General features: G+C 33.1%; 1 long non-coding RNA gene across 4 annotated transcripts in view; it reads left to right on the top strand.

Moving 5' to 3' along the window:
- LOC103097316 (uncharacterized) overlaps positions 1–27,354 on the top strand; it is a 106,579-nt gene that overhangs the window by 44,488 nt on the left and 34,737 nt on the right. For all 4 annotated transcript variants that reach the window (XR_008916135.1, XR_008916136.1, XR_008916134.1 and 1 more), the window contains exons 2-3: positions 1,182–1,326; positions 4,458–4,528. This is a non-coding gene — a long non-coding RNA (uncharacterized LOC103097316). The remainder of the gene's footprint in view (positions 1–1,181; positions 1,327–4,457; positions 4,529–27,354) is intronic.

Here is a 27,354-nt window from a genome sequence, read left to right as displayed (position 1 = left end):
GTAATGGAACAGAATAAGCCATAGGAAAAAGTTTTATTACTAATGGTTCTGTCAAGGTCAAAAGAATAAATATATATTTGTGCATATTGAAAACTGCCCCTTAAAAGCATTTTTCATGGTGTCAGGACTATCTATATTTCCTTGATGGGAAGGAATATCACTGATCATGTTTTTAACTCAATAAATTAGGATGCTTTAAAAGGAATTTTAAAGCTCTAACTCATGACAGCTTCAAACATTTTTCTAACATAAAAATTCCATGATCTTCAGATTAATATGTGATATAAAAGAGTTGTGTCATGAATAAAATAGACCATTCAGAAATACTCTAGAAATTTATATGTATATTTCCTCCTCTCAAGAAAATAGATTTTTAAGAAATTTACACTGAATCCTCTATGTACCCTCCCAAAAAAGGTCAGGATATTTCTAAAGCTGTCATGGCATGCTACATACATATGATGCTGAACTTAAAAGTTGTTAATTTGAATACTGATCCATTCTCAAAAACTTCCTAATCGGATGAGGCCTCTGAGGATCTCATTGTTTTGATCTATAAAGTGGTTGTATAATCAGTAGGACTGTTGTATTACCTACCTAACAGGACTGATGTGAAGAAAGCATAATGTAAATATGAGCTTTTAATGTTTTTTTAATTAAAATCCAGTACAAAAAGGAAAGGGGAAAAAACTTAGAATTGATTGGGATTATGTGCCCCAAATAATTTAATTTATCTTTTAAGAATCTCTCAAGAAGATTCTCTGGGGCAGTTATGTGGCAAAAGGGAGAGAGTGCCAGACCAGGAGTCAGGATGATCTAACGTCACATTCAGTCCCTGACACTTACTAGCTTTGAGACTGGGCAATTTATTTAACCTTATTTGACTCAGTTTCCTCATCTGTATAAAATGAGCTGTAGAAGAAAGTGGGAAATCACTTTAGTATCTTTGCCTAGAAACCCCCCAAAAGGGGTCATGAAATAGGACATAACTGAAACAACTAAACAATAAGAGGGATTTTATGGGGTTCCTAAGAAGTCACTGAAAATGGTGAACACAGGAAAAGTTAGAGCTCTTCAGTGACACTAACATAACACCAGTAACTATTTGAATTTATTTACTTAGCCATTCCTGAACTTTGGCCTAATCTTCCCCTCCCCTGCCCTTTTTATGCCTTGTCTAGGAATCATAAATTTGCCAACCAGCAAACAAGAATGACTGAAGTCACTTTGACCCTTGCCTGTTACACTGAAGCTGCCGAAATGTGAGATTTCCAAGGTTCGGCATAGAAATGCATCTACTGTGCTGAAAATTTGAAAATGACTCAGGTGAGCCATTTCCTTAAACTACCTGCCTCAAGATAACTTTATTCTGTCTCCTGTTAAAAGAAATGCTGTACCACAACACATATCTATGAACAGTCTCTCTTTTCCCTGCCCCTCATTAACAGACGTCTTTCATAATTAATGTTGTTTACTGCCTTTCATCAAATATATGCCACATCTATTGGGTGAACAAGCACCCAGGCTCCTAAATACCCATTAGAAAAGACTGGCAATTGTATAAAGTTCCACCTGGCTCATCAGGGCAGTTATTATAAGTATCTGGTGCCACCAAGTGCAGCCCTCAATTTGAATGACAGCTTTCATCTTCATTTTTTTTTTCAATTTCAAAAGAAAACCTAGAAGCCTTTTAGAGGCTGTAACAAAACAATACAGATGCTAAAATAAATCAGTGATACTTTGAAAAACCCCTCATGTAAAGTGTGTGAAATATCTTAGCATATTTCAAGCCAGACCCCCAGGTAAATGATGACTTCTAATAAGGCACATGACAATCTCAATTATGAGAATCATTATTCCATGCTCTGCTTGCCATTTTATATTCCCAGCAGGATATTTTTCTTCTCATCAAGAGTTTCCAAGGCTGTCTACTGTTCTGTATATGTAGAGAATATTTAAAAGCCCTCCCCCAAAAAAAGGCGAACTAATTTTAAAAAGCCTTGTCAAGTGGTCAGACAGACTGGAACTGGAGGATTATAGGTAAGAGGGATAAAATGAAGGGTTGAAAGATATAATTTCTCTTTCTGTGGTGGCAGCAGAAGCAGCTGCTATAGACAGGCAATTTAAAGATATAGCTGCTTAAGCAGCCTGTCTGGGAAACAGGACACAACAAAACCTCACAGCAAATAATGTCCTTCATTTTTAAGAAGTAATCACTGCTGGTTGACTCTGTTGCTATCACTCTCCCCTTTCCCTTTACCCTACCCCCAATCCAGTTGCTGTTCTTTGTCATCATAGGCTGACCTCTTTATCCCTCCCTGCTTTTGCCTATCCACTTAGTACTTTGGTTCTCTCTATCCCTCAGCTGGTTTTTCCTGCTGAATTAACAGTAATTCCTGGGCCTTTGACTACTGTTCCATGCTGGTAACTGTTCACCCACAAAGAGCTGGCCCCAAAAGGAGAGCCATGGCCTGAAGAGAGTGGGTACTCCTCACTGCAGATTTGTTCATTTTTCAATATGGATTTGTTTTAGAATTTGAGTAAGAAGTCATTTGGGAGGAATGATTCAGACAATGCCCATGGACACAAGGGCAATTTTGTCTGAAAGACTTAAAAGCATGAATTGGATCATTGTAGCAATTAGAATTTGACACAGAGGGACTTGCTCCAAATATAGAATCTATTTTGAATTGTGAGAGTGGTATCAGCTGAAGACGTGAATTTTAATTTAAATTTTATACTTTTATGATGTTTAAGGAAAATTTCATATTCTTCACATTTATATTATATTTTACTATTTGTTATGTGCTTTTCTCATAACAGACCTTTGCAGTAGTAGTGTAAGTTTTATACCCATTTGACAGATGAGAATACTGAGTCTTAGAAAAGTACAGTGACTTTCCTGAAGTCAGAGCTGAGACTCAAATCTAAGTTCTTTGCCTCCAAGCTCAATGTTCTTTATATTGCCTTCTTTACTATAAATTTCTATTAGAAATCATATAGTCATAGAAATTAGGATCCAGGATTTTTAAAGGAAGTTTGCTATCTAACCTCTGATTTCATACCTACTATAACTGGAACATAAATGATTGATCCAAGGACAAATAATCAGTCAGTGGCAGACTTTTCCTCCTCAGTACACTATATGATTTCTGTCATTGAAGGCTGTTGTTTCTCAGGAAGTTATTGGGAGAAAATACAACCATCAAAATATTTATGTACTAGAATTTATCATCATGAATAATGTATCTATCAATCAAATGTATTTATTAAGCACCTATTCTATGCCAGGCACTAGGTTAGGACTGGGGAATACAGAGGCAAAGAATGAAATAATCCCTGTTTACAAGATTATATTCTTTTTTATTATTCAAAGATATTTTATTTCCCAATTACATGTAATAACAATTTTCAACATACAACATCCTTCTCTCCCTTCCCTCCCTTCCCCACTTCTGGGATATTAAGCAATTTGATCTGGGTAATATGTGCATCATTCAAAACATTTCCATCTTGGTCATTATTGTAAGAAAATACTCTTCTAAAACCAAACCTCAAAAATAAAAAAATACATAAATAAAATAATTTGAAAAATAGTATGCTGTGATCTGCATCTGACTCCAACAATTTTTCCTCTGAAAGTGGATATCATTCTTTGTCATAAATCCTTCAGAAATTTCCTATATCATTGTGTTACTGAGAGTAACTAAGTCTTTCACAATTGATCATCATACAATATTGCCACTGCTGTGTATAATGTTCTCTCAGCTCTGCTTATTTTGCTGTGCATCAGTTCATGCAGAACTTGCCAGCTTTTTTTCAGAAATCATCTTGCTCATCATTTAAAACATGATATTCTAACAATAAGGTCTGTGTAGACAACAGATATACATGATTATATGTATGCATTATTTTAAAGACCTGAAACCTGACTTTCAATGGTCATATGCATCATCATTTATAATGATAATTTTTATCTTATGTACCTACCGACATTCATATAAATTAGTACAATTTGAGTTTAGTTCTTCTATATTTGGCTTGGAAACAGAATGCCTTTGTAATCAACACAACACCTTAAGATGGTTAAAAGGATGCCCAGGAGAGGAAATAGAATGTACTCCTTCTATACTTCACTTGAAAGATCAGCAAATCTTTTTTCCATATGCTCTTGAAAGAATGAGGTTGGGGATGAAAAAAATAAGAGACAAATGATAGCATACCACTTGTCAGCTTACTATAATAATAATAATTATAATAATTAAAATTGTCTCTTTATAGCACTTCAAGATTTTCAGAGTGCTTTAAAATATTATCTCATTTTATCCTCCCAAAGCCTCTGGAAAGTAGGTGTCCTATATTTTACAGATGAGGAAACTGAGGAAGTGATTTGCTTTTATTCATACTGCTAAATGTTACCGAATTCTGAATTTTAACTCAAGGCTTCCTAATTCTAGGTTTATCCACTATATCATCTACCTGTCTTCATAAGAATATCATCATGAAGAATTGGAAAAAAATTGTTTCTGTAAGTAGGCTCAATTTTTAATTATTAGATCTAAGATAAAGCACTGACAGCATGTTTACTAGTTTTGATGAAATTTAGAAAGAGTACTCAAGGAGATAAAAATATAAATAGATTGTAGAGTATCTATTTGCTGGGCCTTGGCCTACTTATGAAAAGATTTTTTTAATCAGTTACTTCTGGACCTCTATGTAGGTATGTATGTATGAGTTTGAATGAATTAGTGCTAGACAGAAACTGACAGAAAAAAGTTGTACTACCTCCAATAATTTTTACAGCAAAAATAAACAAACAACAAACTGTAAAAAGAATAGTAAGCTTCATTCCCTGTTAGCTTTTAAATGAGCTGGAGAGCTTTTCTTTGTGGAGATAGTAGTAGGGAATATTGCAAAATGAAGCAAAGATGGCCCAGGTGTTAATTCCTGAAACAGAGAGCTATGCTGTCTAGGGGTAATAATGTTATAACTCATAAACACTTGTAAGAAATCATCACCATCATAAAGTCATAACCCTTAATACAGACAAAATAAGAAAGGTGATAAAGCTTCCTTGTTTGAAACATATTGATAAAACCTTCAAAAGCAAAACTGGGAACTGAGAATAGACATTTACCACCTTATTCACCAGTTGGTTGCTTTTTAAAACATATGTTTGCTGCCCAGAATATTGAAGGCACACCTAAGGGATGGTAAAAATTACAGTTTAAGCAACAAGCCAGCGGAAGTCCAGGAGATTTCATTTTAGTTTGTGTTTTTTGAAGATACCACTTAAGTTAAGAACCATCATTAACTGAATTACAACTTCAGTTGCCATATTTTAAAGTCATGTTAGAAAGAGTGCATGCCACAGTACAGTGTGTCTAACTTTGCATTATCTTAGCTAGATAATGTTTTTTTGAAAAGCTCTTTACCTGGAATTTTAACAAGTTAATCAGTAGCAATTCATTATAATTTTTCTGTTCCATATTGCAATGTAAAGATAGCTAAAACTCTGAATTTTACTTTTGTGGTTTTTCCCCTTCCCCTACAATGAAGACATCCATGATTAAACATCTCATAGATAATTGGGTAAAATGTCAATCTGCCTCATAGGATTGTGCAGGGCTTGGAAGTACAGCTGTGTATCATCTGACTATATGTGATCTGGTAGACACAGCTGAATCATGTGGGACTTAGTGAAACTCTAAACCAGAACTTCAAGAATAAATGATTCAATACTGTATTCATATAATCAAATAAATATGCATACATTCACACCTGCCCATTATTTCCTTCTGTTATCTTATCACATTTTTGCTCCTTTTTATAACAGAATACAAAAAGATAGTATGCCTATCCACAGTGTAAGCTAGAAATACTTGTATGACTCTTGACAACCCATTTTCTGAGGCATTATAGGAACTGGGTAGACTAAAAAAAAGTTAGCTTGGAACTTATTGGTAAGATCAACTACATATTTTGATTAGGAGTTCTGACCTGCTACTTACTCTTACCATCCAATATTACATGATAAAGAAAGGTTAGGAAGAATTGAAAAATAACATTGTGTCCCAATGGGAAATATCCTCTTTATGAAAAGGGATAACACATCTTTCGTTATTAGCTTCAGACCCACTTCAAGATAATTCTTTGTTTCCCAGTAAAGTTGTTTATTAGGGCAGGTTAGTCCAGATGTCAGTATACCCTATAACTTAAAAGGTTAATACAAAAAGTTAGTATGAAGGAGAGAGAGATTTAGTTATACTATGTACTAATAGTCCCTGACCTAGGGGACAAAAGCATTGCACTGTTATTGTTGTTGGTGATGGTTAAATAGGATGGGAAAATTAGTAGAAAAGAAGATGCTTTAATTTAGGCTCCCAAATTTTTGCCTTTTTAAAGGAGTGAACTAGCTTTCTTATAAGAGACTTCTCAAGGTAGCTAGGAAGTATAGTGACTAGAATACCAGGCCAGAAGTTAGGAAAACTCATCTTCCTGAGTTCAAATCTGGCTTCAGATACATAATAGCTCTCTGTGTCCTTGGGCAAGTCATTAAACCCTTTTGCCTCAGTTTCCTTCTCTGTAAAAAGCCAGAAAAAGAAATGGCAAATCACCGCAGTATGCTTACCAAGAATATCCCAACTGGGGTTATGAAGTCAGACAAAACTGAAAACAACTGAACCAGGGACTTTTCAATACTGCTTATAACAGTCTTTTAGCTGACATCTGTCCAGCTACCAATGATAACTAAGTGATATTCAGTGCCTACTTTAAAGAGAAAATTGTAGAGAATGAAAAAGAGGGTTTGATTCTTTCCCCTAGTTATAGAGTTTTCTGGGTTTTTTTTAGAGAAGATGGTATAAGAAAACCCATCACAACCAATAGTTATATGTTTGAATCACATATCAATCTATATTTTCTTCTGCCTTTAAAATATTCTCTGGTAGAATTACAGAATGTTAGCACTGAAAAGGACCCCAGAGGTTATCTAGTCCAACTTTTGCCTTGAAAAGCAATCTCCCTGTAATTTCCTAAAAGCAAGTGGTTATCTACTCTTTAAAGACCACAAGTGATGAGGAACCCACTAACTCCTGGGGCAGTCTCTTCCATTTTTGAACTATTTGTTGTAAAGTTTATACCAATAAATATGAAGTAAAATTTTAAATTATTTGGAAAAAAAAAAGATCTGTGCCTGAATAACTGATGTGTTCAACAGAACATAAAAATATAATACTTGTTAATTGATTATGGGAGAATTTAAAGCAGGTCATTGCCAGTTTCCATGAATGAAGAAATATGTTAATTATTCTTCAAAATAAAGTTTCTTTAATGCAATAATATTTTAAAGAAGCAAAGAAAAAAGACAATCATTCAGAGATATTAATAGGATATTTAATGGAAGAGAAAATTGCTTTCTGCTTCTTTCAGAAAGTCAAAAATTTATCACTATTGAATGGGGCATAGAATGTCTAGATTTTTAGGGTCCTACCACCAGTAGAGAAATATACTGATTTAGAAATTTGCAACACAAATTGTTGAGAAACACTCCAAAGGAATAGAACTTGTGTATTAGGTTCACAGAAATCTCTTGAAAATATGGGGGACTTTTTGGGGAGGGTGAAGTATGGGGACAGATTTTTTTTTTATTACATTGGTACAAGGGAGTCAAAGGACCTCTTTCTTCTAGTCCATGGTGTCTCCTAAATTATCTCATTAAAGATTGTTTTCCTTCTCTTCCAATCATTGCTGGTCTACAACTTCTCTGCAATTTTTAGCCCTTGAGAATTACCTGGGAAATCTTAAAAGTTAAGTGTCTTGCCTAGTGTAGTATGCATGCTCTTATTCACTCTCTCAGAATGAAGCCTTTTAAATCTATCCATCAACTAATTTCTAACCATTGTCAGGCCACTTGACCTCAGAGAGGAAAAGCCTCAAATTTCACAGGAAGTTCCAAGCAACTTTTTTAATAACTCCAAAGCCAGTGAATGAGCATTTTAAAGCAATTTATACTCATCATGATTCTCCTAGAAGTAGGCTTATAGAAAGCCTTCATTCATGGAAAGATGCCCTTCTAGGTCCTCTGGGCATTCTTAAGACACCCATTAAATCAGAATCACATAGCAGTTGAACCTAGATTTTTTGACCCCAAAGCCAGCTCTCTATCCTCTATTGAAAGATGTCTCTTAAGTTATTTAATTAAAGACTGTTTTCTTTTTCTTTCTAATCTTGGGATAAGTATATGAAGGATGATTCTACCTTTTGGTAATAGTTTTTCTTCTTGTTTCTCTCCTTAATCTCAACAAAAGTTATCTCTAATGAATCAAGTATGGAATAATTCTTATAAGTGCATATGTGTTTGCAGTAATTTCAATATTATGTTCTACATCTGAAATATTTATGTGGTATGTTGCTAGATTTAGAGGTATTGAATATGGGTTTTTTACTTTTTGTGCCACTTTATGAAAACTTTAAAGATAAACCATATCAGTCAACTCAAATAATTATTTTGCCTTTGATTAGAATGTGTAAGTTTTCTGACAGATTAGAGTAAAATATTCTTATCATCCTGAAGAGGTTGTTGTTTGTTTATTTGTTTGTTTGTTTTAATTTGGAGTGTTGTCAGAGGAAAGGGTTAAACCTCTAAGAACTGAATACAAAAGAACATTACTGACAAGAAGCTACTAAAATGACAGCACAATGAAACTTAGAAATAATAGCTGTGGAGCAAGCACTCTATCTCTTATTAGGCTCATCTATAAATGTTAGCTCAATTGACTTTGTCTTGGAAAAATTCCATGTAGCTAACAAAGAACATCATATCCTGAAAGTGGTCATAGAATATTAATAAACAAAGAAACAATAGAACAGAACTTTGAAAAACAGAGTTAAAGATGACCTGAGTACCCTGTAGCTGAAATGCTGAGAAACAACAGAATTAGTTTGGAAATTATTTCACTTGTGAAATGGCAGCAAGAACATTTCTTTGTCTGAGATGACCTGATGGTGGGAGAAATAACCAGATAGGAACCTCATAAAGATTTTTTTAAGTTATCATATTTACTGAAATATATAAATAAAAAGTTGGGTGGGAAATAAAACTAAAATTCTGACTGCCTTAGTAATCAGATCTTCTCACAAAAGTTGAGATATTTGTTTTTGAACTACTATTTTTCCCTTGGTCGACTTTCATCCAAAAGATTGTTTGAAGGGATTAAAATGTCATATTTGAAGCCAGAAATTTCTTATTTTCCATTTGAATACACATCCTTACAGATTCAAGCATATTAAAAATTGTCCCTGGAACCATGAAAAACAACAAGATGCATAGGGTTGTCTTTTTGAGATTGTAACTTGTAATTTTAGAGCAGATGTGCATTCAGTTTCTCCCAGGCACTAGTAAGAAATTTAACCAATGAACATGGATATGGGTGCACACTAAATGTGAAGATTTCAAGCAAGTATATATAGCTCCAAGTTGGGGCAATTGAATTATACAGAAGATTTATGAATATGGCTGTGAGGGTTTTCTTTTTCTTTTTTAGTGGGAGTAGAAAGGCTAAGAGTAAAGTTGCTCTGTTTCTATATTTTAGGATTGGATAAATAAGTGTACTCTTTGCCTTAGTTACTTTTTTAGTAACAAATCTTATGATATGTAGTTAAGATGAAAGAAGAAAAGATAACATCATTAATTAATTTGAAGAGTAACAAAATATGTCTTAATAGAAACATTTTAAATGGTAAAGGAAATTTTGTCTTTGAGGTATTAAATTGTGGTACTTTTTATTGCTTTAAACATAGATCCTGAAACAAACATATTTGGGCTCTACAGATTTAGCTGAAGGATTGCTTAAGTTCAATTCATTTGAGATCAGCTTTTTCCAATAGAAAGAATGACACATAGGAAGGGTTAATCACCAAGAAAATTATATTTTCAAGAATGCTCAAAGATTAAAAAAAAACCTTTTTGGTGCTGCTCTCTGCAAGTTATTCAACTCACTCTGATTCAATACATCAAATATTCATCAACTATTCATTATGCCCTGTTAGGTACAAAGCAATATGCTGGAAGCTAAATAAAATTAAAATAATAACATATATGTATATTAAAAATACATAGAGATACATATATAAGCATATTTACATGTACATATGCTTATATAAAATAACTAATATTTATAGAGCAATTTGGGGTTTCCAAAGTGCGTTATTTATTTATTTTGCACAAGAATTGTCCTATTGCTACAAAGCATATTATTTACATTATTCCAATGGATTCTCTAGGCAACCCTGTAATATAGGTATCCCAGGTACTATTATTTTCATTTTCACTAATGAAAGTGAGACTTTCAGAGAGGTTAAAGGGTTTTTCTATAGATAGGGCCAATGGCAGAGCTTCAGACTCTTTAGTATACCATTTTCATTGTATTAGGCAGAAATTCTAAGCTATGAATTCCTTTCCTTGCATTGTTAGAAATCCTATCTATATCCACCTCTGTCATTCTGTGATATTCATTCTTGCCTTTTAAAATATGGTAGCCTACATTTGTTTCCTTCTATAAAAGATATCTCTTAAACTTTTGAGTATAAATGAAGATAGAGAACTAATTACTTCCAATTTTTATCTTAATTTGATAGACTTCTTGTTTGTTAAGGCATCTATCTTCTACCAAGTGTCTTGAGTCTATTATAACAAAGTATTATTTGTTAATATGGGCTTATGAATAATAGAACTGGTAGCAGTCTAAAGTTTTGACACCCACCTCAAAATTATGGACTTCCTTTGTTATGATGTATTTGGTTAAGGGGATAGGAGGAAGGGCTAGGGTAATGGAAGATGTTATCCTTTTACATTTCATATTTACTCTGTCATCAATAACAAAATGGTACCTTGATTCATACATCTGAATGGAAACTTATAATTTCCACATTAACTGAAAGCCTTGTGAAATGTTAAAGTGTCCTTAAGAGATGTAGTTGGACTGTTAGAAGAAAACTAATTTGGAGAATACAGTGGAATCATGTTTCATGGTTTCCTGTACTCCATTCACCATTAGCTAGCAGCTGCCTTGTACATAGCTGATTCCTGACATCATCAGTATTAAACCGTGACCTACTTTCTTTTTGCTCCCAGTTAATGTTGTTATAGAGTTCTGGCTCTAACTGAACTAGAAGTTGCTGATGATTCAGATGCAGGGTGTGATTTTATAAATGCAACCTAAACAAGTGAGACAGCTTTAAAATTACCTACTCCCTTTGGTGCTCCCCATATTGATATCCTTAGAGAGACTTATTCTGGAAACACTCATATGGACAAAATGGCCCTACTTACATACCAGAAAATTTTAGTCTTATTATTCAGAATGCTCATCTCTTCCCTACTAGTTTTCAAGTCTTTGCCAGTGGTGTCAACAGAGATGGCAATCTATGATAACAAAATTGTAACCCTTTCTTCCTGCTATTATCCATGTAGCGCTGACATCTATAAACCCACTGCTACTGTAACAGCTGGGATTCTTGTCCTAAATCAGGAAACAAACTGTACTTACTGAAAAGTCCTAATTGTTGCAAACATTTTCTGACCACTGGAGAAGAAATGTTACTGGACATTTTAATTTTTCAAGAAAATAATAAAGAACAGCTTCAAAGGAATCCAATCAGATTTGTTGGAGTTACAAGCAGATGGATTATTCTCACAATTCTAGAGTTTGTGATGTGTAAGTTTTAATATGATTAATGTTTAAGATATGGTCCTTTCTACCTATTGAGAAAGAACTCTATTATGAGTTTTCTGTGTGTGTAGAGGTTGAGTTTTATATACTGGGATGTTTCCAGATGTGTCAGTACATCGCACCAAAGCTCTTGGCATGCCTATAATTGTTAAGTGTAATCCGCTAACGTAATGACGATGAATTTAAACTCCTTTCTGGCATTGCTGTCTTCTAGCCATGTTATTTTAATGAGCACTTCTCTTGTAGTAAATTTTTAAGCAATCATCTCTTATCATTCAAAAGATCACCAACTTCAAATTATATATTAGAATATGATTTTATCATTTAAAATAGAAATGAAAGTAGTCTGGGAAACATTGATCTCTATGTTTGCCTACATTGTTTCTTGGCTTAGAGAGACTTTCAGATATTTATCAGTTTGTTTGATATCAAAAGAGACCTTTAGTAGAAGGACTAAGCATAATGATGAAGAGATGGGCAAACCCAGCTGTGTTTTGGGTTCATTGAATGTCTGAAATGATTTTGCAAATGCTTTTGATTTGATAAAACCCAGAAAATCTTTTTTCCCAGACTCCTATGAGATTTTTTTAAATCAAGATAAGTAAATGATGGATTTGCATGTTTCATTTGTATCTGAAATAGTCAAATTTAATAATTGATCTCATTTCCAATCATACCATTTCTCCCTAAAATGAGTTATTTCAGAAAATCTACATTGATTTTAGTAAGAAAATTTTATCTTAAAATTCTTTCCTTTTTTATTTCTCCTTATAAACTTAGCCTATATGTCATGATATTTGTTCATTTGTTTTTCAGACACCAAATATTAATGCTGAAAAGCATAATTCTTTGAGACTTATGTTTTCCATATTTTTTTTCTGAGTATGGAAAATGGACCTGCTGTGTTGTTAACATTTTGGTCATAACTAGATTCATTTCTGTTTTTTCTCTCTATTTCTTTATTTGCTTCTTCAAAACAATGACATCTTTCTGCAGTGTGTTTTTCAGTCTTTCTGCCCAATAACTTTTTTTCTTCTCATTTCCCTTTAGACAATTGTGTCCACTCCCTCTTGCCTTCCTTAGGACCTTAATTCATGGAGAGTTCCCTCTCCCTCTTTTGTTCCTTAAATTTTTTATGTCCTTATATACCGAATTTCTCCCCCCCTCCCCTTTTACTTAAAACATGCTCAAGCTATTCCTGTTTCTACAAAAACCCTTCTATCAATATTCATTTCCAAACTTTTCAAGAACAACTGTCATTCCTATTTTCACTTCACCATTTATTCAATTCTCATACCTTTGTCTGGCACTCTGTCAAAACTGCTTTTCTTAGGTACACCAATGACCTCCTAGTAGCAAGAGTCAATGTCTTCTTTTTTTTTAATCATTAACTTACTTAATTTTGTTGTGTATTTCTTTTATTTGGAAACAACTACTTTACTTCTGAGATGATTTACTCCTTTAGTTCTCTTTTCTTTATTACTGTTCATGCTGTCTGTACTGATTCCATATTATTCTGCCACTATATGATGATATACTCCAGGTTTTGGTCTTTGACACTATTGTATATTTTATTCTCCTCCCTCTACAATATTTTCCCTGCTGATCTCATCTACTTTCATTGCTCCAGCATTCAAATATAAGTGTATTATTTCTGTAACCACAGCTGTTTGCTTTATACATTTACCTAGATGTTACATTTGTCCTCCTTCAAATTCAACATGTCCAATGTTATGTTCCTTTTTAAAAAAAAAACTATTCTTTCTTAAAGCTTTCCTATATATTAATGGAGATATGATCTTCTTTGTCATTCAGGCTTAAAACCCTAAAATAATCTTTGATTTGTCCCACATTTTAAATCCCCTCTCCCAGGGCCAATTAATCTCTAAATCCTTGTAATTATTTCTCTATAATATAATTTACATCTGTTGCCTCCATTCCATTCTGAATGCCACCAAATCTAGTTCTTATACTCATTGCATCTTACCTAGACTATTGCAATATTCTTCTAAATGAACTTCAGTCTCCTCTAGCCTATATACAAACATTAGATTACTATCTTCCTAAATTATAACTTCTCTTATCTTGTTCCCCTACTTAAAAATAACCAATAGTTTTTTATTACTTGTTGCCTTTTATTACTTTAGTACCTTATCACTTATTAAGCTGTGAAATATTTTTTCAGTTAATTTTGTCTTTCTTTCAATCTACTTTTTTCTGCCTTATCTATTATCATTTCCCTGCATACACACTATACAACTGCCAAACTAGACTTCTCATCTTTCCCCAAATAGATCTTATGGTTTCTCTTCTCAGTACCTTTGCTTGCACCTGTCTCTCTACTTTGAACCGTCTTCTCCACATCCCTCAATACTATTATTCCAATTAGTACTCTTCCTTCAGGTTTATTTTAAATGCTCCCTCCTCTTTCAAGCTTTCCCTTTTGTAAACATCAAAATACCTACTAATAGAGCTCAATATTTTTCTACTGAATTTATGTATAGTTAATAAATGCTTTATCAATATCATAACTTGATAAAGCAATATAAATTATTTATAATTTCTTTTGCTCTTTTATTTACTTCCTACTGTTATCATTTATTCCTTCCAATTTGGCAGATATAATCAGCACTCTACCCTCCATATAGATATTTTAACAGAATTTTAACACCCTCAGAAACTTCCTGGATCGTTGCTTTAGTGGCCATAAACATTTTGACTTCTATCACAATTTTATTCCTAATATACCCAACCGATATCACACATTTTTCAATTGCTTAGGACCCTCAAGTTTTCTAAGGAGCTTTACAATCATAAAATATAATTATTTACTTATAAAATGACAGGTTCATTTCCCCTTATTGCTCTATGGTTGCTAGTTTGAAATCCTAGTATGTCATCTGCCTTAGGCTGATACTTGCAAACCATTAGTATATATGGAGACCAGAAAGATTTTAATATAGCTAGAGAGCATAACTTCAGAATATAGTATAAAGCATTTAATCTATTCCTTGATTGTTTGTCTTGCTGGTTGCCTAAACTATAACTCACATATGATCAATAAAAAACACATAATAAGAGACATAGCATCAAACTAAAGATGTTTCTATGTAATCCTAGAAAGGTAAATTATTTTCAGGTCCCCTGAGGAAAAGAAAATTTTTTCCAAGGTGGCATTTTCAAAGTGCTTTGGCAATCATTCAAGGAGTAGAAAAACTCATACTGATGTATTCTTTATTTCCAGAGGAATTTAGAGAATTTCCCTTTATATGGCATTTATCATTTTATGGATCTTGAATATTCTATGTGTTTCTGAACATTTATTATGAGCAATGCACCAAAGCAAATGCTACAGATGATAGAAAGAAAAACCCAAACCCCTACCTTCAAAGAGCTTACAGTCTAGTATTTGTTCTTCACTAGGAAAAGCCTCCCCATGAATACTACAAACCATTTCATTTGATAGAATATGAAATCTTTGAAAATAGTGATGGTTGAATTTTTTTCTGCTGTAAACTCACTAGCTGTCCCAATACTTAACATGTAAGGGGTGCTTAATAAATGCTTATTAATTCTGCTTACCATTAACAGAGAAGGCATCATTTGCTGTTGATTTCAAAGAATTTGTGAAAGATATTTAGATATACAGCTCTTGATGGGACAAAAATGGTTAAGGAAAAGTGTTCAAGTTTTTTTTTTTATTTTTTACCTAAATATCTGACAATATTAATCATTTATACTTTGGTTTATAAATAAGAAATAAGAAAAATTTTGATATTTACAATTATAAATAAAGTTCTAAAGTCCTAATAATTAATAGACTGAATAGTTTACTTGACATTGTCATAATATAATGAAATTTGTCACAAAACTCAGTAGACCGTTGTGTAAGAAATGTATTGTATTTAGGCATTTTTTAGTTAAAAGTTAAAATTTATTATTAAGATTTCCCAACAGCAACAGAAGACTTGGCAGAGGAGAAAATTTTCTCTGTGTTTAAATATTTAGGTGCTCTAAAAGCTCATTAAATAAGAAGTCATTTTCAAATGCAACTTACATATTAGGTAACAGTGAGATGAATGAATGGCATATGCAGTATTCAGAATCTATCTCAATGAAAAGGTTTTTGCTTGTTTGTGTTTTAGATTGGTCAAACTCACCAATTTTTAAAGCAAACAATTTTGTCCATTTTGTTTTATTTAAAAATTACAAAATCCATTTAGTTCATATTATGTGTTTATATGCTTAAACACTGATCTGTATTTTATTTGCCAAAAGTTACCATTTCAAAATATTCTTATGTGACCCCCTATATGACTCTGTCTATAGACTCAAACAGGCTGTATATATAGTGAGCCACTATATATGAAATTAGGATGAGTAACCATAAATCTCAAAGGCTGCTTTCTTTCATCTGTGTGTTTATCTAGAAATAATAACTATTATAATTTGCACAATATTCCCTGTAAGGGATAGTATTTATTACAAATGAACTAAATACATTTCATGAAAATTGTCAAATCCAAATGACTTGCTCAGTCTAGAATTAACTATGATTTGTCTAACAATTAAAAACCATTTCTAAGGTATGTAAGAAGTTTACAGGAGACAGAACTGTAACATGTTCATAACCTAGTTTTAATGCTAAATCTAAATATCTTAGATAGATGGGGAGAGGTGACAGGGAAAAGAACATGCATTTATTATTTATTAAGTATAGGCCAGAGACTGGGCTAAACACTTTACAAATATTATCTTATTTAATCCTCACAAAAGCCTTGGAAGCTAGCTGCTATTTTACAGTTGAAGAAACTGAGGCAGATAGTGATTTGCCCAAGATCATATAGCTACTATTACACTAAATCTAAGTCTACTTATTGAGTAAATATTTATTAATAATATAAACAATGCATATGCTAGTACAGATTAACCTATCAAAAATATAATTTATAACAAAAGCCACTATGCTTTCTTTATAAGAACTGAACAGCTTACAAAAAGAAAAGAAAAAGAAAGGAAAACCTGCAATATCTAAAAGTACCCCTGAAAGGAGATTTTCTTCTGGGTAATAGAGTTGGCACTACAAGATCAAAAGGCCAATTTTATCTATATTGTGACGGCAGACCAAAAGGTTTTAAAGTATTCCTATCTCCATGTGCTTGCTTTTGTGTCCCATTAATGGCATTTAAATTATAGCCCCACTATAGCCATATAGTCAAAACATCCTGTCATCTGATGAGACACCATATTATAATCTGTCAGGATGCCTCATTTTACAGTTCTTTTATATACTGTACTTGTCTTCGTTTCTTTTCTTTGCTAGAAAAATAGTAAAACCAACTACCTTTTAATGTAGATATATGTGTGTTGGCATAGACAAAAAAAAAAATTAGACCCACATGGGTTTAGACTGGTTTAATTGAATTAGAATCTCAGATAAGTATTATCTTTCTCTCCATCTGTCTCTTTCCATAATTCTTTTGATAAGATTCATGCTTTTCTTTAGTATGGATCCACAGATAATACCAAATAGAATTGAGTTTCATGTTTATTAGAGAAAAATTAAAAATTAATAACATTTATTGATTCTTGGTTAAAATATACCTCTTTCCAATATGTAACATTTTCAGGGGAAAAATCCTGTAAAATTTTGTGAATAAATTAATTACCTGGGAAATACATAACCAAGAAGGTCAATTTTAACATACCCCTTAAAAATATCATGAAACCAAAATAAGTTTGTTTATTACATAGGTTTAAGTTTGACTGGGCCCTACTTCTATAAGATTTCTTAAATAAGAGTCTTGAAAATTCCTTTTTTTTAAAACTCATGCCTTTTATCTTAGAATCAGTATTATGTGTTGGTTCTAAGGCAGAAGACTGATAAGAGGTAGACTGTGAAGATTAAGTGACTTGTCCAAGTTCACATAGCTAAGACGTATCTGAGGTCACTTTTAAACCCAGGAATTCCCATCCCTTGACCTGGATCTTTATCCATTGAGCCACCTATTAGCCCCCCCAAATTCCCTTTTAACTTAAATTCATACGTACTGGTGAGCTTGGTACACATTCCTCTGTAGGTACAGTGACTCCACTAGATTAGGAAGGAAAAAATAGATTCTCAGCTCTGATTCGGGTACTTGGGCATAACAGTCTCCTACCTCTCTGTGATTTTAATTCCTCAATTTCTTTATTCAATTTTTCAAACCTTGAAATTCAACAGAGAGAAAAAATACAGCAAATTTTCACATAATCACATTTTATTTCACTAGGTTAATTGATAATTAGCTGGTGTAGATTTCTTCAAAACATTGACTTTTTGTGGGTAGAGGGCTCTTAAATTCAATCTTTGGATTTTTAAGTATTGTCAATATTACTTTGCTTTTAAGTTTGTAAAGAAAGTGTAGTGGGAAAAATACAAGTTTTGTCATCAACAGACCTGGGTTCAAATCCAACTCTTGTTATTTACCTCTTCTGAGACCTTAGGCAAATCACTTTTCCTCTTTTTCCTTTTTCCTCATCTGCAAATTGAAGGGACTAAATCAAATGATCTGTAAGATCCATTTCAGACCTAAAATGTTTTTCTTTCCTATATACAATAACAACATCTATTTTTCAACAGTCAAGGCTATATTTTCTGCTGTTATACTTCTAAAAAAATACAAAAAATTATCTCTAATAAGGTAGTATATGTGGCAGTACCAGGAATGAAAGAAATCTGTATTTGTGAGATGTTAGGTACCAAATAAAGTCTAAACTTTTTTGCCTAGCATTCAAATCTCTCTATGTTCTGGCTCCAACTAACCATCCAAGTTTTATTTTACATTTTCCCCTTTCATATACTCTACACTTTGGTCACACTGGACTAATTGATATACCCATGAATCTCTTATCTTTTCCCACACCAATACTTTTTGCTGATATCTTTTTCTTTACCTAGAATGCCTTTCCCCAATTTCTGCCCTTTGAAATTCTATCTATCCTTGAGGCCTGAACTAAAATATAGCAATGTTCATGAAATGTTCACTGAAACTGGACTCTCCCCAGCTTTCACACTGAGGCATTAGATTAGATCCTTCTTTCCCCCCTGACACTTTCTTCTTCCTAACATTTCCTGTTACTTATAAGGGTATCAACATCTTCCCAATCAAGCTCTGTTTCCTATCAGATTCGACTATCTCTTTCCCCCTTGAATATCCAAATATATCTACCTTTATAAAATAATATAGGCCTCTTTCTGTCCCTTGACACTGGAACCAACCTGGTATGGGTACTCTTTACCTCATATCCCGAAAATATCTGATAAGCTGGTAGTCTCCCGGATTCAAGTTTCTCCTCACTCCAATCCATCAAATTGATCTTCCTAAAGATCAATTTTTTATAAACTCCAGTGGTTCAATTCTTTAGGATCAAGTATAAAATCTTCTGTTTGGCTTTTGAAGCTCTTTTTAATCTTGTCCTTCCAATCTTCTCATATTTTCCCCCTCCACAGTTTCAGAGATACAGTAACACTAATCTCTTGTACACTCCATTCCACCTGTTCTTACTCTGAACATTTCCATTGGCTTGGCTCCCATGACTAGAACACTCTCCCTACTCATTTCTCCCTCCTGACTTCCTATGCTTCCTTCAAGTGTTAGCTGAATTCCTACTTCGGCAAGAAGACTTTCCAGGACCTTATTAATCTTATTAATCAGTGTCTTCTGTCTAAGAATACTATTTGTCCTATATACATTTTATTTGTACTAGTTGTCTGTAAATTGTTTTTCTCAATACTTTCAGGGGAAGGACTATTTTTGCTTTCTATTCAGTGATGATAGCAGTTAGGTAGCATAGTGAATTGAGAGCTAGACCTAGAGACTGGAGATCATGGGTTCATATTTCTCCTCAGACACATACTAGGTATATGACCCTGGGCAAATCACTTAGCCTCAATTGCCTACCCCTTACTACTCTTCTGCCTTGGAATCAATACACAGTATTGGTTCTCAGACAGAAGGTAAGGGTTTAAAACAAATAAAAATAAAATTAATGCTTGTCGACTTGGCTTGACTTTCCCTTTTGGATTGTTATACTTTGCTTGCACTATTTGAACACACTTGTTTGGGTAGAAACATAGCATATGGTTCTTAAATATCATTTATTGCAACATTTGCATTTTATTCATGAGTAAACAGAGGTTGAAGTCAGGGATTGTACTCTTTTCTGTGTATTCTTCATAGTGCCTCCTTGGTGAAAGTAGGTGTCCAATAATATATTATTAAATTAATCCTAGAAACAGTCTTTGACTTTAAGAAATTTCAGATCTAGAAACACCTTTTGTTTCATTTGCATGGTCTCTATGAGCAGCAAATTACAAATAGAGACTGTTCCAGTATAATCCTCTTTCAGAGACTAAATCATCTTTTCCCACAATCAAAGTCTGTGACTTGGCAGATACAGAATTGTCAGAATACTGGATCTGTCTCTGGGGCTGTGGAACCAAATGTTTTGGTCAAAAATAGATTTTGGCATCCATTAATGTGATGAGGAAAAAAAGTTCTAAGGGACAAATGAAGAGAGTAGTGGAAAGAATTTTCTCCAAGCATAAAAGAGTAATTGAGAGACCTTACCTCCATGGAGAGTACTTAAACTTAGTACTTAATCTCATGGGCCCAATATCATTATAGAGTACTTGCCACTACTATTGCATTTATACAGCCATGCAAGCCATCCTGCAAAGAGCTGTTTTGGACTTTGTATAGCATCTATATTATACAACTTTTAAGGACCAATATAACTATGAGTTATCATAATTGTAATTATTGTCCTTAGTGAAAATAATGGTGGCATGTAGGTGGCCCAGTGGATTGAGAACCAGGCCCAGAGATGGGAAATTATGGGTTTAAATCTGACCTTAGGCCCTTCCTAGCTATGTGAACATGGGAAAGGCACTTAACCCCAAATGCCTAAACCCTTTCTACTCTAAGTGCAAATGAATGCACAGTTAGTGATCATTTTCAATTATAAACCAAACAGGAAATAAGGTTGGGAGAGGGGGAGGAATGAAACAAAAATTATCTGGCTTATTTTCATTTGGTTAATATTCAATTTATGGTGAACATTTGCTGTGGAGGAGAAAGCAGGGATGTCAGTAGAGCAAATCCACATGGAAATTGAACATCTAAGATATCTCATACTCCCCAAATAACCAATTTCATATATTCTTACTACTTGTAAATATTTTATTTGCTTTTTCAACATTATTTTTTAAAAAGTCATTTTAGGCATCACATATTTTGGGCAGAGAAGAGAAATCAGCTTCTTTCTCCTCTTTGCCTTTGTGCTGGTTAAAGACTTTCCAAACCAATGAAAAAGCCAAATCTGTCTCATCAATCTAATACCCTCATACAAAAGATGCTCAATAGAACTTGTACTGCATACCTGAAAGGGTATTTTATATATACATATATATATATATGTATATATATACATACATATATATTCATATATATTTATACATACATATACAGATATATATATAGGTAAACTTTAAAATACTATGCAAAATACAGTATAAAAGTAATTTTTATTTATGTTATCACTTCTTTATTTTTCTATTAAAGACTCCATCAGTGATGGTGAACCTTTTAGAGACCTTAGAGACTGAGTGCCCAAACTGCAACCCTCATGTGGCATGTGAGTCCCCCAGATTCTTACCTCAGATAAAGGAGGGAAAAAGCACCACTATTGGGCTGCTGAGCAGAAAGGCAGGTCATGGGAGAAATGTCCTTAGGCACATGTGGAGAGGAAGAAGGGAGCAGAACCCTCAAGCATGCTCTGCTAAGTGTGCATTCTCCAACATAGCCCTAGATTCTGCTAAAATTTCTAAATATTAGCTTCTTTCCCATTGGATTGACTAATATTATTATTAAAGGATCATATACAGTATAGGATTTACTGTTCAAAGGAAACTTAGACCTCATGTAGCCTAATTCCCCATTTTAGAACAATGGATTGATTTGCCTAAGATCACAAAGCAATAATTGCACAAGCCAGGATCTGAATTTAGAACTTCTGATTCTCAGCCTAGTACCTGCCCCATTATTATTTTATATAAAAAAACAAAAACAGGACAAATAAACAATAAATTAATAAAAGAAATAGAGACAGTGACAGAGATGGAGACAGAGAGAGCATGGCTTTATTTATAAATCTCTCCTTGATAAGACCTGAATCACTCATGTTTTCAATCTCTGGACTTATCCTCAGGGCAGATAGAAGACAATTCATAATGCTAATTCTCCCAAATTTAAACATAAAGTAAAAAAAATAATACTAAAATACAAATAATCCTAATGCTACCAAAAAGAGTAGATATAAGAATTCAATCTTCTTGAAGCAAGATTTCAAATTGGGATCTTTTGGAACCTGCCACCGCAGCATAACTTTTAAGTGACTACAAATAATCGTACTATTCAATACCTACAAAGTGCTGGTTTTCCATCCATGGAGAAATTAAGTAATTATCACTAGTACTATTTGTTATTTAGCAGCTTTAGAATCTTAGTGAATAGAAATGTCATTTGTGCATTAACATGCAAAAAAAAACTGTAAAGATACCTTCTCATTATCCCTTGGATAAATCCAGCTTTGTGTGAAAGAACTGGACTATTGTTTTTTTTTCACATTTTCATATACAAATGACTGGCTGTGAGTGTCCTGGATTTTCCATTCTCTACATGGAGATCAAATGTTACACTCTTAAGTCTTTGCATCAAAATGGTTTGCACCTTTTTGTTAGCTTCTTCCTTAAAAGAACAACACAAACAAAACATTATACAGATTCTAAAGAATAATATATGGGAATGAAGATTGTTCCTTTATCATTTTAATATATAACATTTTTCCAGGAAAAACATTGATATATGCCTTCTTATTCTAAGTCTATTTGTTAATGTGGTGATACAAATCTCCACTGGGCCTGATTCCAGACTATAGAAATCTCTACCCTAATTCTACCAGTAATACCTATGTTATAACAAGCTCTCATTAGTGCCTGCACATTCCAAGTCTCTCAGGGTATTAATAATTATGCACACTCTGTCTTTGTCCTGCTCATTTCAATTCCTTCACATTTATTTTTTATTAATCATAAAACATAGAAGATTTTAATGATCAGTTAAGGGGAACCATCTTTTGTTTTCAAAATACTATTGACAACTATACAGAATGTTTGAAAATGTATGTAGCACATAAACCACTAGGGGAAATGGATAGTTTTATGTGTTTAATATATTTCATGGTACAGTATGAATACGTATACTTTATCCTGTTATATTATGCTGATATTGAGATATATATATATATATATATATATATATATATATATATATATACCTATTCTGGAGATAGAATCCTCAAACTTAGTACATGTTTTTTGAACTAAAGTGATTCTTTAAATAATCTTGCTATATAAATACGGATAATATGCATAATAGAGTCAGAGTAAACAGATGTAAGTTCAAGGCCTGTCTCTAATACATGTTGAATGTGTGCCACTGGACCTGTAGATTTCCTATACCAGTGAAATCATAGCTTCCCCTCTCTACTCTATATCTACATACTATTTCGTTCTAGAATTCAAGCAATGGTATAATTATACTTACTATATTTACCAGAATATTTACTTCTATTTTACCAAAATATTTTCCTGGTATTTACTGTTACTTTTGCATATTTTTCTTCTGACCAGACTAGAATTTATTTTTTGTTCTAATAGAGCAATCGAACATAGAGAATTCTTCTACATGAATAGGCAAATGGTTGTTTATCTGTTATCTCATCAACCCGGGGTCTGCATTGCAAAAGTATTCAGAATATTTCTCCATCATTAAATACAGTTATGTTCATAATGGCTACCATATAATTACCATTAGATTCTTTTAGACATCAATGTATTTATATGAATGTGAATCAACCCTGAACCCTATAACTAAGACATTACTTTATCTCATACTGCCAAATAATGATAGGCAGAAAGCATTGAAATTCACAGCCTCCACTTAAAAAAATGGTAATATTCACAAGCATATGTTCTAATAACTTCCTTACACAGTTGAGTTGTAATTTGTGGATGGGAGTCCAGGGGGTACTGAATAGCAAAGAACAATATGCCAGTTCTATGGGCAAAAAACTCATTACTTAGTATTAATCAGGACCTGCAGGGCAGACGAGAGGGCAACTTACAAGGTTTGTTAGTGTTTTTTCTAAAAAGAGTACTATATTATATTACAAGATCCTGGTCAGTAAGGGTAGCAGTACATCATCAGAGGCAGTCATTTTCCTGCTGCTTTAAAGTGGAAAAAAAAAACTTTCATAGTAAAGTCAATTTCCTGAGTACATTGTCTCCAAGTGGCTGTGTACTAAAAGTACAGATCAATTGAAGATCCCTTCATTTCCAGATCTGGGCAATTTTCCATTGCTGTGGTTACTTCGAAAAATCTTAAGCCAGATGTGCCAACAACTACTTTTTGACATTCAGAATCCATTGACTTTGGGATGTAACTGGAGTTTTTAGATTCACACTTTCCTAAAACTCTATAGATCCCTTGACCTTTATGGCTTATTTTTTTTTCTCCTTTCTCATAATCCTTGATCTGTTAGATCCATGTAGGAGAGGCTTCCTAGTAATTTCCTTACCAAATTTCACAAACCATCCTTGTAAACCAGATTAACATTCTGTGAATAAATAAACAGTCTGTGGTTCTGATTGAAGGGCACACATGGGTTACACAATATTTGAATTACCAAGAAATGCAATACTGTACAATGAAACCTGTTAATTACAGTCTGTAAAGGGACTTTTTGTGAGCTATTCACACAGATGCCCGCTGCAGGGTATAGCAAAAAGAAAAAAAAAACTGAAATTAAAAAGAAAAAAACTGCCTCCACAGGCGGCTTCTTTGTTCTTCAATTTCTTGATTACTAGTATAACCACAAAAAAGTATACTGAAATTTCTTTCTTACAGACTTATCTCTTGTTTTCATAAAGCAATTTTGTTGATGGCCAGCCTATTCTGGTAATTTTTTTAATTCCCCCTGTCTCTACATTTTAGGAATATTCCTGGATCTTCTCTTCCTAGGGGAACATTTTTTAAAAATTTTATTTAGTCAATTTGGAATATTTTTTCCTTGGTTACAAGAGTTATGTTCTTTCCCTCCCCTTCCTTAGCCAACGAGCAATTCCACTGGCTCTTAGGGGAAATTTTAAATTGGGTAGTGTATAGAAGACTTATTTATATAACTTTTCTGCTTCATTATAAAAGTGTCCTTTTCACACTAGAAAATTAACATGGTTAAACCATAAGCTATTGATGTAGTAAGATTTGTTTTTATCTGAACCTGTGACTTCATCTATATGGGGACATTTTTGTGTAAAAACTCTCATCACTTGCATAGATAGCAACTCTTCTACTACATAGTTTTAAGAGAATTTAAGATAGAAGGGTATGATAGGGAGCAGGGAAGGGTTTGAAGTTTAAAAACTAATAGTCTAAATGACTTGTCCATGATCACATACCTAGCTAATCTGTGTCAAAGAAGAACTTTGATACAGGACCTAAGACCTACTAAAGAATACTAGAGTGTGGATTTCTATTTGACATAATTTTTAGGATAAAACATTTAATAAATGCACTTTCTTTCATTCATGTTAGACAAGCTACAACCTATCCATGCCTTGTTGTTCAGTCATTCAGTCTACTGTCACTCTTTTTTAAATTTAAATTTATTTTTTTGTTTGTTGCATTAAAGTACTTAGTTGATCCCTCCTTCTCTCCCCTTCTCCCATTAGAGAGGGCATCATTTGACAAAAAGACATATGTATATATAAAACTTCATGATTTCATGGACCATAGTTATCCATGGGGTTTTCTTGGCAAAGATACTAGAGTGGTTCACCATTTTCTTCTCCAGTGGAACAATGTCTTAGCTTTTTCATATATAAAATGAGACATCTAAGACTTTAATTTATAGATAATCCTTAGTATCACTGTTAAAATATTATAATGTAGAGCTGTATTTATATATATATATTAATTTTGATAATTTATTTGTATTCTAATTTCCTAATAAGAATCTCTAAGACCTTTTTAAAAAATTAGTTAATTTATTTATTTAGAATATTTTTCCATGGTTACATGATTTATATTCCTTCCCTCCTCTCCTCTCTCCACCCCATAGCCAGTGAGCAATTCCACGGGGTTTTACATGTGTCATTGATCAAGACATATTTCCATATTATTAATATTTGCATTAGGGTGATTGTTTAGAATCTTTATCCCCAATCATATTCCCATCAACCAATGTGATCAGGCAGTGTTTCTACTTCTACAGTTCTTTCTCTGGATGTGAATAGCATTCTTTCTCATATGTCCCTCAGAATTACCCTGGATTATTACATTGCTATTAGTAGAGAAGTCCATTACATTCGATTGTACCACAGTATATCGGTCTTTGTGTATAAAGTTCTTCTGGTTCTGCTCCTTTTACTTTGTATCAATTCCTAGAAGTTGTTCCAGTTCACATTGAAATCCTCCAGTTCATCAATCCTTACAGCACAATAGTATTCCATCACCATTAGATACCACAATTTTTTCAGCCATTCCCCAATCAAAGGGCATCCTCTCATTTTACAATTGTTTGTCACTATAAAAAGTGTAGCTATAAATATTTTTGTACATGTCTTTTTCCTTATTATCTCTTTGGAGTAAAAACCCAGCAGTAGTATGACTGGATTAAAGGGCAGGCAGTTTTTTGGGGGGAAACAAAATTCCCACAAACAAAAGTATTCAGCTATTTCCTATGTCATTTCCAACTTGCATTTCCTCCTTCTTCCTTATTTCTGATAGGCAGATATATGAGATCAATGGAGAGGTACAATAACAATGGATTCTTAGGAAAGTAAAGTCTAAGAAGACTCCCCCCCATTTTTTAATTAATAACTGTAGATAACATTTATATAGGATTCTAGGATTTGCAAAGCACATCTAATTCTTACAAAAACCTGGAAGGTAGGTGCTATTATTATCCTCATTTTGTAGATAAGGAAACTCAGCTTAACATAGTGACTGTCCCTGGCATAGCTAGTAGTTATCTAAGAGAGGATTTAAAATCAAGTCTTCAGACTACCAAGTCCATCATTCTATAAATTTCACTATCATGATGTTTTTTCAAATTGCAAAAGAATTCAGTAATACAACGTAATAATAAAATTATTTCATAATAATTAAATAAAATAACTTAAAAATAAAACACTATGGTTACCTTTCTAAACTTTTTTAAATCATTCCAGAAAGGACAGCTGGAATATATTTGAATATGATTTTATAATTATGCTTGGTAATGAGCATGAGATAGAAATGCTAGTTGTAGACTTGTGCAAAGAACTGCTTGAATTTTGTCACAACAGCAACAGCAAAATATGGCATTAACCTATCTACTAAGTGTTTATATATTTTAAGACCCTAGTTTCTTTAGAAAGTTCCTCTTTAGTCAGATTCCTGATATTAAGTGAAGGAAGCATAGACTCAGAGCTGGTAGGGACCTAATAGATCTTCTAGCTGCATTCTGTATTTTACAG

This window comes from Monodelphis domestica, chromosome 2 (assembly GCF_027887165.1).
Source record: "Monodelphis domestica isolate mMonDom1 chromosome 2, mMonDom1.pri, whole genome shotgun sequence".
Classification (NCBI taxonomy): domain Eukaryota; kingdom Metazoa; phylum Chordata; class Mammalia; order Didelphimorphia; family Didelphidae; genus Monodelphis; species Monodelphis domestica.
Note: the sequence above shows the minus strand (reverse complement) of the source record. Positions and strands in the feature narration are given on the sequence as shown.